General features: G+C 53.9%; 1 long non-coding RNA gene across 1 annotated transcript in view; it reads left to right on the top strand.

Annotated features, from left to right (window-relative positions):
• LOC146402666 (uncharacterized) overlaps positions 1-13063 on the top strand; it is a 171187-nt gene that overhangs the window by 95843 nt on the left and 62281 nt on the right. The window lies entirely within an intron of this gene.

Below are 13063 nucleotides of genomic sequence, written 5' to 3'. Positions count from 1 at the left end.
TAGTGGTGATCAAAGCTCTGCAGCAGCTCAGCAGGGTGGGTGGGAGCCCTCCAAGGAGCTGGCAGGGCCCTGGGTCAGAGCCCAAGGAACCACTTAACGCCTTTACCAGGTGGAGCTCGCCCTTGGCCTCAGCAGGCCTCTGGGTCAACCTTGTGGACATGGAACTCCCTAGAGGGCATAGGAATGCCTGGGACCCTAATGGAGCCACAGCTTCTGGAATGTCTCTGCTCTGGCTTCATTTTCCCCTTCTTGCCTTCCCTCCCGTGTGGCCTGGGGGGCAAGGTGAGCTGGCAGGTAAAGCAGGAGCCTTGAAAACAGAGAAGGAACAGCCTTCGGTGTCCTCACTTCCTCAAGGAGCTGGTATTTATATGAAGTCTTGTATTTATGGGAAGCCCTCTCCCTTTGTTCCTCCTCCCCAAGGAGCTCAATCAGAAGGAAGGGGGGCACTGGTTCCCCTTTTGCTAACACAGGGGATCTGGGCCCAGAGCGGGAAACGGCTCACTCATGATAACACAGGCAATTCTTGGCAGAGCTGGGCTTGTAGCCACCCCGTGGCCCCTCCCCTTCCCAGTTTGCGTCTTGTCATCACACCAAACCTAGGTCTGCTGGCCTTTTGGCCAGTGGACTTGACCACAGGGAACACCCTTGAGTGTCTGCTGGCCAGTGGGCGCAGAGCTGGCACCGACACAGCCCCTCTGTTGGCAGCTTTCGTGACTTATCTCTGCTGGAGGCTGCAGCCTGCTTCTCCTGCCCCTTTCCTGGTTTCTTTTCCCAGCAGAGACCAAAGATAAACCTTTGGTGGCAGCTCTGCCCCTTTGATGCTCTCCAGGCTGTTTTCCCCACGTGTGGGAGGCTAGGAGGTCACAGTCTTTCCCACAGATGGAGGCTTTGTGTTTATAACTTAGTCTATTGATGACAAGGTGGATTGTTCCACTGCTGTTGTCCCTAAAGCCCTGTCCTTGGGTGGCTCTCACCCCACTGTCCTATGCTGGGGCTCTGATGGGCTCAGATCCTAGCCCTCCCTGTCCCCCTCCCAGAAGCTCAGCTCTGGAGTTAGACTGCTTGGGTTCAAAGCCCAGCACTGCCACTTACAGGCCACTGTGGCCTTTGCAAGCTGCTTAGCTTCTCAGTGTTTAATCTCACGTGTCAGATAGGGCTAATATATTGCTTACCTCAGGGTTATTGTGAAGATGGAAAGAAACACACTCAAGGCATTTGGCACAGCAACTCAGTTAGGAAAAGGTGGTTATTTTGATTAGTGGTATTTTTCCATCCCATGCATTTACCCACACTTCAGGACTCAGATCTTTGGTCTCTATAAGGGGGTGCCTGACTAAAGAGAGAAACTGTAGACTCTGCAGTGGCAGAGGGCTGGGGAGTGGGCCCCCCTGACCCTGCCATTTGGTGTTGCTCGGTGCTCTCCAGCCTCTGCCCCCAACTCCCTCCCCCCCCGCTAGTCCCTTGGTTCTCCCTGGGTGTCATACAGCATCCGCAGCTCCACTGAGGTCCCTGATGCTCTCACAGCCCTGCCTTGGTTGGCTCACTGATTGGCCTCCAGGCAGATGGGAGTTTCTGGAGGAGGCTGAGCTGGGCAGTTGAGGGGATGGGGCTGAGCTGAAGGGGCCCTGCCTGGGTTATTGTGGCTCTCAGGGCACCAACCCCTTGGGAGGCTCAGCTGGGAGTATATGGGGTGGGAAGTCCCCCCAGACCCCCCCTTAGGATCCCCCATGAGGCAGGGGCGGGGTCTTAGTTTGCTAGAGCTGCTGCAACAAAATACCACGGGCCAGGCAGCTTAAACAACAGAAACTTACTCTCCCACAGTCTGGAGGCTGGAAGGCCAAGGTCAAAGTGCCACCAGGATTGGTGTCCTCTGAGGCCTCTCTCCCTCCCTGACTTGCAGAGGCCACCCTCTTGCTGCTTCTTCCTGACACTATCCCTCTGGGTGCTGTTAGCCCCTGGTGTCTCTGTGGCCAAAGCTCCTCTTCCTTTAAGACATGGATCAGAGCAGAGTGGGGCCCACCAGTGGTCTCATTCCCACTTAATCACCTCGATCAAAGCCTTACCTCCAGATGCAGTCACATTCTCAGGTGCTGGGGCAGTCACATTCTCAGGTGCTGGGGCAGTCAGGACTTCAATAAATGCGTTTGAGGGGACACAGTTCAGCCCATAGCAAGAGGGTAGACAGGGTAGCTGTGTGGAAGGGGCTGCCTTGGGGAACCTCCACAGGGGAGTGGCAGCGGCCAGAGCCTTGGACGTAGGTACCCTGCCCCCCTGAGGCCGGAGCCCACTGCTTGTTGGCCCAGTCCTGTGGGTGAGGCTGGTGTTGGCTCCTCCTCTCCCCAGGGGCCTCAGGGTGGGGACCCTAGACCGGAAGGCCCTCTGAGCTGATTAGCCTGTGGTCTCTGGGGTGAAGGAACAGTCAGCAGGCTCCAGCATGGGTCCTGTCCTTCCCCTTCTTATCAGAGCCTGGACGCCCTTCCGCCTCGTGGCCCTGGGCTCTCCCAGTGGGGGCACACTGACTTTGAGGGTGACAACTGCAGCTGCCTCGGTTTTAGCCGACCTCTGCAATTCTGGACCTTTCCACCTAGGGAGGGGTAGAAACAGCACTGAGGATCCAAACATCACCTCTGCTGTTTTCCCCGGCAGATTTACCTGCCTGGTCGGGTTCGTTCAAGCTGATATTCTTTTTTTTTTTTTTTTTTTTTTGTCTTTTTGTCTTTTTGTCTTTTTGCCATTTCTTGGGCTGCTCCCGTGGCATATGGAGGTTCCCAGGCTAGGGGTCTAATCGGAGCTGTAGCTGCCAGCCTATGCCAGAGCCACAGCAACGCAGAATCCGAGCCTCGTCTGCGAACTGCACCACAGCTCACGGCAATGCCTGATCCTTAATCCACTGAGCAAGGGCAGGGATTGAACCTGCAACCTTGTGGTTCCTAGTCAGATTTGTTAACCACTGCGCCATGACGGGAACTCCTCAAGCTGATGTTCTAGTAAAGACTTTGCCCCTTGAGCTATTGAGCTATGTGGGTATGTGTCTTTTTTTTTTTTTTTTTTTTTTTTTGAATAAAAGCTGAGCAGGGTGGGGAAGTGGCTCAGAAATTTGCTGGGATTCAGAAGAGGCCACAGATAACAAACCTAGGAGCCTACCTTCTTGTCACTTTATGCAGCGACATCAAGTGGACTAGAGGCCATTTCAGGGGGGCCTCCCATGGCTCCTTGCCCCTCCCCAGTCCTGGGTACCTCCCTCTGGGGTCAGCAGCCCTGGGTCCATGTGGCCATGGGTTTCCCTGGGGTCCAGAAGCCAGCACTGGAGGCAGAGCTGATGGTGCTTTAGGCCAGATGCCTCCTGCCTGGCCTATTTCACAAGTCTCAGGATTTCAAGGTTTCCTGCTTCTTGGAAATGGGCTGAAGAAGGCAGCTGCCCTCTCTGCTGTGGACCTTGTTAGTCCCAGGAACCTGAGGCAGACAAAGCCCAGAGAGGAAGGCAAACCTGCTTGCTCCCTGAGTTCCACTGAGCCTGGGGCTGGGTGTATCGCTCTCTCACTGAATCCTCCCAAGATCCCTGCAAGGCAGTCACAGGTGAGGACACAGACTCAGGCTGTCGCCCTCTAAGATGCAGGTGGAAAGGATAGTGGAAGTTAAGTCCGCGGGCTTTGGTCCTCTTCTACCCCCGGGAGGCCAACTGCCTCTCCCCTGGCCTTTCTTCCCCTGTGTGGTGGAGGGCGGAGGGTGGGAAAGTTCCTCCCCTCCTTCCTTCCATCTCCAGAGACGTCTTTGTTCTCCGTGATTCCTGGACACATGGGGCCTGGGGCGCCTCCTGGCTGAGCTGAGGCCCTCAGGTCCCCGGTGGCCAAGGGGAATGAATGGCTTGTCACTTCTTGACCTCTCCTGTTTCCCACAACTGCCCCCTCCCACCTCTTGGCCACAATGGCCTGAGGCTGATTCAGGGCCTGCTTTATTGAAAGTGGAGAACAATACTCAGGGAGGCGGGTGGGTGGGTGGGTGCAGTCCCCTGCCCCTCTCCAGGGGGCTTGCCGGGAAGTCAGGGGAGGACATTCGGTGACTGGATATGGGTAGGAATCCTAGAGGGGGTGTGAGAGGAGGGGGCAACGGTATCTTTCCCTTTCCCTCTATCTAAACCTGTCTCCAGGGCCAGGCAGGTGCAGGGCGGGTAGTATGGCTCTGCCTTGTGTTAGCTGGGTGACCCCTGGCCGGTGACTTGACTTCTCTGTGTTTGTCTTCAGTTAAAAAAAATTTTTTTGGGGGGAGTTCCCGTCATAGCTCAGCAGTTAGTGAACCCGACTAGCAACCATGAAGACGTGGGTTTGATCCCTGGCCTTGCTCAGTGAGTTAAGGATCTGGCGTTGCCATGAGCTGTGGTGTAGGTTGCAGATGTGGCTTGGATCCCGCGTTGCTGTGACTCTGGTGTAGGCCACTGGCTACAGTTCTGATTGGACCCCTGGCCTGGGAACCTCCATATGCCTCGGGTGCGGCCTTAAAAGACAGAAAAAAAAAAAAATCTTTAAATTGAGGCATAGTTATGTAGGCTTCAGGTGCACAGTAGAGTGATTCGTGATTTTTAATGATTATACTTCAGGCAAAGTTCCCGTTGTGGCACAGTGGAAACGAATCTGACTAGGTACCATGAAGTTGTGGGTTCGATCCCTGGCCTCACTCAGTGAGCTAAGGATCCGGTGTTGCTGTGAGCTGTGGTGTGGGCTGCAGACTCAGCTCGGATCTGGTGTTGCTGTGGCTGTGGTGTAGGCCGGCAGTTGCAGCTCCAGTTTGATCCCTAGCCTGGGAACCTCCGTATGCTGAGGGTGCGGTCCCCAGGGGAAAAAAAAAAAGATTATACTCCATTTATAAATTATTATAAAATATTGGCTATATTCCCTGTGCTGTACAGTGTATCTCTGTAGCTATTTTCTGCATAGCAGTTGGTACCTCCTAATCCCCTCCCCCTATTTGCTCCTCCCTCCACTGATAACCACTCACTGATGAGTTCATGAGTCTCTCTATCTGAATCTGTTTCTGTTTTGCCATATTCATTAGTTTTATTTTATTTTATTTTTTTTTGTCTTTCTCTGTCTGACTTATTTCATGAGAATTTACTATCAGGTCATTGAAGGAAAAGTGCTAAGCCGAGGGCCTGACTCCGCAGAAGATGCTCAGGACATTAGCGCTCCTCTTGCCCTGTCTTCCTGCTAGTTGGTAGGTGGTCTTGATCTCTGACCAGCTCCTTCTGGGAGGCAAAGTGCGTGGGAAGGCACAACCTGGGAAAGCCTTTTTCTGAGGCCAGCTGGAGCCCAGTGGGAGCAGAGGCCTTCCCCGCCTCCCCAGCTTCTTGCTGCGCTTTGCTTTTTTTTTTTTTTTTTTGACCCAGAGGAAGTTGAAGGAATTGTGATTGTCCACTCTGGAAGATAAGGTTGAAGGGGTGACCTAATAAGCATTTGTAAGCCTACTGAAGGTTATCGTTCAGAGTCGAGTGACCAGGGACACAGGGACGTATGTTTGGTGTGCACCCGAGGTGTGTGAGTAGCCATGGCCAGCCTTTCTCGGCAGAAGGCCTGGGATCCTGGAAGCAGGCAGGGCGGGCAGGGTGGGCAGTGGGTAACGGAGGAAGGCTGTAGACTCGTTAAAAATAGGTCCTCTGTTCTGCCTGGGCTGGGGTGGGGTTTGGTCAGGGGTCAGGTGAGGCTGGTGGCATCACTAGGCAAGAGGGTTGAATACTGCCTGGGTCTAGGGTGAGCAGGGAAGCCCTGCCTCTGCCCCCGCCCCCAGCTCTGCCTCGCTGTATTTTCGGAGACAGCACGGGAAGTGGGCCTTCACAATGTCAGGATGCAGGAAGCTATCGGACTATTGAAGGCCACTTCCTGTAAGCTGGTCATTCACATACATTTGTCACCGGTCATCAGGGCTTTTGGGCTCTGCCATTGTCTGGAGGGGGCTGCAAAAGCCTGATGGCTGCCAGCAGAGGCTCTGGACACAGAATGCTCTATTGTGCTGAACTGGCAGCACCCTGTGGGGTGGGGAGGAAAGCGGTGGGTGAGAAAGGGACGCCTGCCTCTCATTGTCATCCATGGCACAATGGAGTTGGGGGCTGGGGTCTGCTCCTGCTCATAGAGCCTGAACTTCTGGGAGAAGGGGTGGCTGCAGCAGGAGCCTGGCTTCAGGTGTGGTCTGGGTAGAGCTGGAAAGGAGTTCAGGTGCGTCGTAAGCAGTGGTGGGTTTTCCAGGTCTCTGCCTAGAGCCAGGGTGATATAAAATGGCCTTGGCATCAGGCAGACGTGGATAGCGAAGTCATCTTCTGGCCCCATCAACTGTGTGACTTTGGGCAAGTTGCTTCACCTCGCTGAGCTTCAGTCCTGCTCCTGTAAAACACGAATAGTCATAGCGACCTCATAGGATGGGGATCACTTGAGGAATGTGTTGAAGTTCTTAGCTTGGTACCTGGCAGAGCTTAGATGTCTCAGAAGCGTCAGTTCCTTCTCCTCCCTCCTCTCCTTCCCTTCCAGCTCACTTCTGACCCTGCTGTCTGGTTCTCTGGCGAGTGAGCAAATCAGCGTGCAGAGGGGATGAAGAGGTATTTTAATATCAGCCCAAACAAAGCACAGCTCTGTCTTCCTTTATGCCAAGAATATCAAATCAACTGTTAATTATCTGCACTAATGGAAGGCGCAGAAGCAGATAATTTTTCTTTGGCCGAGTGCCTTTGGCCTTATGTGTGGATCTGGGTGTGTCGGAGTTCTAGAAATGCATTTCAGGCCAAGTAATGAAGTTGCAACAGGGCAGACCTGGCTCAGGAAGAGGCCAGTTAGAGCACCATCCAGCAGCCCACGGCGTTGCCCTGCCCAGCTCTCACCCGTCAGGGCCAGGAAGGGCACTTTCTTCCTCAGCCACATGATGAAGTGGAAAACCACAGACTTTGGAGTCAGACATGGGGCTCCAAACCTTGACTCTGGCCCTAATTAACTGTGTGACCCAAGGCAAGTTATTAGATTTTTCTGAGTCTCAGTCTCTTTGTCAGGTGAAGATAATTGTATTGCCTTGCAGGGTTTCTGTGAGGATGAAATCAGGTAGACACGTTTTCCTTTCTTTTCTTTCCCTTCCCTTCCTTTTTTTTTTTTTTTTTTTTTTTTGATTTTGAGGGCCGCACCCTTGGCATATGGAGGTTCTCAAGCTAGGGGTTGAATTGGAGCTACAGCTGCCAGCCTACACCACAGCCATGGCAACGTCAGATCTGAGCCGCGTCTGTGACCTACACCACAGCTCATGGCAATGCCGGATCCTTAACCCACTGAGTGAGGCTAGGGATCGAACCTGCAACCTCATGGTTCCTAGTCAGACTTGTTTCTGCTGTGCTGCAACGGGAACTCCTCCCTTTCCTCATTGTCTTTACCATTTCAGCCCTATCTTTTTTTTTTTTTTCTTCTATTTCTTGGGCCGCTCCCTCGGCATATGGAGGTTCCCAGGCTAGGGGTCAAATCAGAGCTGTAGCCACCAGCCTACGCCAGAGCCACAGCAACGCGTGATCCATCTGCAACCTATGCCAGAGCCACAGCAATGCGTGATCTGTCTGCAGCCTACACCACAGCTCACGGCAACGCCGGATCGTTAACCCACTGAGCAAGGGCAGGGACCGAACCTGCAACCTCATGGTTCCTAGTCGGATTCGTTAACCACTGCGCCACGACAGGAACTCCCCAGCCCTATCTTGAACAGAGAGCTCCTCCCACCACTCCCCTATTTTTCTTTTTTTCTTTTTCCTGCAACATAGGGAAGTTTCTGGGGCAGGGGTTGAATGACAACTGTAGCTGCAGACTTGTGCCATAGCTTCGGCAACACCCAATCCAAGCCACATCTGTGATGTACAGCAGCTTATGGCAATGCTGGAGCCTCAACCCACTGAACAGGCCAGGGATTGAACCTGCATCCTCACAGAGATAATGTTGAGTCCTTAACCCACTGAGCCTCAGGAGCCCCCAGAGAGCCCTTTGGATGGTTCCTGGCACAAGGACACGATTAAGTGTTTGAACCTCAGAAAGGTTGATTGCCCCACCACATGGAAGAGGCAAGACTGCTCTGTCCAGTATGGTAGCTGCTGGCCACATACAGATATTAAAAATGAAATGAACTAAAATAAAAAATTCATTTCCCGGGAGTTCCCGTCGTGGCGCAGTGGTTAACGAATCCGACTAGGAACCATGAGGTTGCGGGTTCGGTCCCTGCCCTTGCTCAGTGGGTTAACGATCCGGCGTTGCCGTGAGCTGTGGTGTAGGTTGCAGACGCGGCTCGGATCCCGCGTTGCTGTGGCTCTGGCGTAGGCCGGTGGCTACAGCTCCGATTCAACCCCTAGCCTGGGAACCTCCATATGCCGCGGGAGCGGCCCAAGAAATAGCAACAACAACAACAAAAAGACAAAAACAAAAACAAACCAAAAAAAAAAAATTTCATTTCCCCACCAGGCACATTTCAAGTGTCTAATAGACGTGGCCGGTAGCTCCTGTATTAGGCGGAGGAGGCAGGACATTTCTGTCATCGCGGGGTGTTCCATGGGGCAGCACTGAGCCGGGGGGTGTGCTCTTCCATGGAATCTGATAAACAGAGGAAAGCAAATTAGTGGGGAGCAGGGCCGTGGGTAACTGGGAACTGAGTCAAATAAAGGCCCTCTCTGCTATTGGGGTGGCTGTGGCCTTGGACTCTGTGTGGTGCTTTTCTCTGTCAGTGGAGTCAGTGCACAGCACACTTGGGCCAACCCTCAAACACTAGGGACCTCTGAGGCTGGATTGAGAAAGCTGCCCAGGTGGCCTTGTGCTCCAGGGTCAGGTCATTTCCAGGCCCGATGGATGACACTGTTTGCCTGTGTTCCACGGTCCCTGTGCCTGTGTGAGTTGTGACTCCTTAGGCCTGGGGGAGCCACAGTGGCCGTAAGACATTACCCTAAAGGCTGCTGCTCTAGACCCGCTTCCCCCTCTGTCTCCCATCCTTGGTGCAGATAGCAGCGCCATTCCCGTGGCCTGGTCCTGATGTCTGTGACACAGCCTCTGCACCAGTGCAGGGTGTGGTTCCTGTGTATGACTTTCACTTTCTCCTTACTCTGCACACTTAGCTGCAGGTGCTGATCCTACCACTCAGCCTGGCTGGTCCCTGAGCCTTGGCAGGCTGCCGGGCTCTGGAGTTCGCTTTGGGCCCCCACAGGTCTTAGCTGTCTAACCCCAGCTGCCTCTTCCCAGTTGATGTCCTTGATAGGCCCTGCTTTGCTTCCTGACACCCTGATGCCTCGTTAGCATCCCTCTCCTCTCCTTGTCTCCCTCAGAGGGCTGGGCTGGGTTTCTGAGCTTCTAAGCTGTGGACTAGGGTCCTGCTCTGAGTATAGTCATCTCCTGAAACTCCAGTTCTGAAGTAGGTCTGCTCCGAACATCCCACTGGCCTAAATCTTTAGTGTGGGGCTGGATCTTCCCTTTGGAGGAGCTTAAGCTCCCCGCCCAAGTCCCAGCTTCCTGTCCTTTTTCATCAGCTTGCACCCACAGTGAAGTCCCAGCATGCCTGGCAAGTGAGGCAACTGGTGCTGCCCCCTGTGCTTGCCCACCTCAGGCAGGTACAGAGATGATCACAGCAGAATTCAGAGGAGCTTGGCAGGTGCTGAGGTTAGGAGTGTGTCTGGGGGAGTTCCCATCGTGGCGCAGGGATTAACGAATCCAACTAGGAACCATGAGGTTGCGGGTTTGATCTCTGGCCTTGCTCAGTGGGTTAAGGATCTGGCATTGCCGTGAGCTGTGGTATAGGTTGCAGATGCGGCTCGGATCCCGTGTTGCTGTGGCTATGGTGTAGGCTGGTGGCTACAGCTCCTATTAGACCTCTAGCCTGGGAACCTCCATATGCTGTGGGAAGCGGCCCTAGAAAAGGCAAAAAAAGCCAAAAAAAAAAAAAAAAAAGAAAGGAGTGTGTCTGGGACCACATGAGGTCAGGTTGTCCCTGGCTTGGGGGAGACTGGGGATCTCTAGCTCAGGGTATATTCTGCTCCCATTGCGTGTTTCATGGCTGGGGTCCCTGAAGGAAAGAAAAGAGAAATGGCTGAGTCAAGAACGTGCTGCGGGTCTGAGTAGGAATCCAGCATCCATCTTGCTTCTTTGGCTCAGAGATCTCTCTTCCCCGTCTCCCCACGAGCCCAGGGCCAGCCCCCTTCTCCCCAGCACCGGACAAGTTGTTCTCTGGATGCCCCTGTCTGACCTCTCATGCAAAGTTGGGATCAGGGAGGTGGTCCCCAGGCATCAGAAAGTTTCCAAAGGTACTAGCACCTGCCTCTACTATCCGTTCCTGCCTCTGCCTCACTCTCTGCCAGCTGAGGGGTGGGGGTATCCGGGGAGGCGTCTCAACCCAGAACAAACACTGTGCTGCCCATGCCATAGTTGGGAGAAGCCCAAGGGGCAGCCTGGCTGGTTCCCTCCCCCACTCCCAGCTTTTCTTTTCCCTGGAGTTGCTGCTCTTTGTCCTGCCCACCCTGGGATGGATGGGAAAGGGCGTGAGGGGGCTGGGTAGGGCCTTAGGCAAGTGCCCCAAATCCAGCCTATACTCTTTCTTTCTTCTTCCTTTCTTCCTTTCCTTTCCTCTTTGGCATTTTAGGCCACACCTGTAGCACATGGAAGTTCCCAGGCTAGGGGTCGAATCAGAGCTCTAGCCTCTGGCCTACACCACAGCTCACGGCAACTCCCGATCCTTAACTCACTGAGCGAGGCCAAGGATCAAACCTGCAACCTCATGGTTCCTAGTCGGATTCGCTTCTGCTGAATCACAATGGGAACTCCTGAGCCTGTACTTTTCAGGCATACAAAACCATGGTTCACAGAGCTGCTTCAGTGGCAGATGTGAGGTCACCAGTGCTCGCTCTCCCTGCCTCTCACCTGTGTCTCACTCTATGGTGGCTCCAGCCTCTCACCACCCACCTGTTTCTTCCACGTGGAGGAAAACAGGGCTGCTGAGAGCGCCAAAGTCTGGTACGTTATAAGGAATTTGATCCTTGGTGTCTGAATCCAGAAATCCCAGAGAAGAGACACACTGGCCCAGGTCCCTGTCCCTTAAATAGTAGGTAGAGTGTGGGGCAATAGGAGGATTAGGTGAGACAAGGAGGCTTCTGCAGAGGCCTGGGGGTGGGGCCCCAGCTCTCAGAGAAGTCAGATATTGCAGGGGGGACAGTGTAACGCTGCCTCTTGGGCAGGGCAGGGGATTGCAACACGGGCTTGACCTTCTCTCTATGGCAGTTTCATAGTAGAAATGCACTGTCCTTGGGAATACCCTTCATGGCTCAGTGGTTAAGGAACCTGACTAGGATCCATGAGGTTTTGGGTTCAATCCCTGGCCTCTCAGTGAGTTAAGGATCTGGCGTTGTCGTGAGCTGTGGTCTAGGTCACAGATGTGGCTCAGATCCTGTGTTGCTGTGGCTGTGGAGCAGGCCGGCAGCTGTAGCTCTGATTCGACCCCTAGCCTGGGAACCTCCACATACTGTGGGTGTGGCCCTAGAAAGCAGAACAAACAAACAAACAAACAAATGCACTGACCTTGGAAATGGAACTGGGATGGGGATGACGAAGAGGATTCCTGGGACCTTCGCTTTGAAGTGGGCGTTAGAGGTGACCCAGGTGGGCTAGTGTCTTGGGAGGAGTGTGGCTGTGGAGCCAGCAACCCAGGCTTGGCACTGCCTTCACCATCCACATGAGCGACTTGGCCTCTTTGAGCCTGCCCCCCATCTCTAAAGTAGGTGGCATGTGGCTTCCCCTGGCCTCATCCGTGACTATGAATGAAATCCCATTGGCTTTAACACCCCACCATTTCTGCTCATAGCTCCCCATCTAAAAGACCCAGGCTTCCACCTACTCAGAGTTCCCAGGATATCTGACATGTGTTCATAGTCTTGTTATTTCTTGACTGGTCCTGGCCTGCAGGCCACAGAAGGGCTGTGGGGCCCCTGAAGGAGCCCTTATGCCCTGCCCAGTGCTATCCCAGTGCCCTCGAACCTGCAGACAGACTGGGTGCCAGATGGCATCATGTTTTCATCAGTCCTCACTGAACCGAGGCCACTTGGAGTTCCCTGAAGTGAGGAGAAGGGTCCTCTCCCCAAATCCAGATCACACTCCATCGCTGGGCCCTAAAGCAGTGTGTCTTTCGAGCCTTCTCTCACGTGGTCCCTGGGAAAGCAAGCCCCTCTGCCAACAGCTCCTCTAACCCTAACCTCAAGCCCCTCTGCCAGCAGCTCCTCTACCCCTACCCCTAACCCTCTCCCTGAGCTTCTGACCCAGTCCCGGGAGCTGGGCCAGGGAAGGTCATCTTCCTTGGGCCCTTTTCTCTAGGAGCCTTGCCTCCTGTATATGCCACGTGTTGGACCCACCCCCTGTGAGGGGATGCTGTGGGGAGGGGCTCTGTCCTTTCACTGAACCAGACACAACCCACGATTCAGACTCTGAATCCTGGTTTAGCCTTCTCTAGAAACCCCTTCTTCACCAGACTAGCAATTCCCTTTTAAAAGGGGTTGGTGTTCCATGAAGTGAGGAGAAGGGTCACTTCTAAAAGAGATACCTGAAGAGTTCCCATCGTGGCTCAGTGGAGGTGAACCTGACTAGTATCTGTGAAGACGCAGGTTCGATCCCTGGCCTTGCCCAGCAGGTTAAGGATCTGGTGTTGCCATGAGCTGTAGTGTAGATTGCAGATGTGGCTTGGATCTGGTGTTGCTGTGGCTGTAGTGTAGGCTGGCACCTGAAGCTCTGATTCGACCCCTAGCCTGGGACCTTCCATAGGCCGCAGGTGTGGCCCTAAAAAAATAAATAAATAAATAAAAGATATGTGGTAGGTGCTCCAGAAGTGTTACTTCCTGTTCCTTAATCTAGGAGTTCATTGGTCTCCTTTCAGGACAACGAGGAGGATAGTATCTCTTAGTTATGCTGCTGCTCAGGAGCTAGGGCAGCAGGTCCACAGAGGCCCTGGAAGGCCTGGCTGGCTCGGCCAAAGTTCATGTACTTCCAGCCTAGCAGCTCTCCTGTGGTCTTTGAGGGCGAGCTCCCTGAATCCCAAGGTG

This window comes from Sus scrofa, chromosome 6 (assembly GCF_054392235.1).
Source record: "Sus scrofa isolate SSC_HxYL_T2T_F1_AM1 chromosome 6, Sscrofa_HxYL_maternal_Yorkshire_Landrace_v2.0, whole genome shotgun sequence".
NCBI classification, from domain to species: Eukaryota; Metazoa; Chordata; class Mammalia; order Artiodactyla; family Suidae; genus Sus; species Sus scrofa.
Note: the sequence above shows the minus strand (reverse complement) of the source record. Positions and strands in the feature narration are given on the sequence as shown.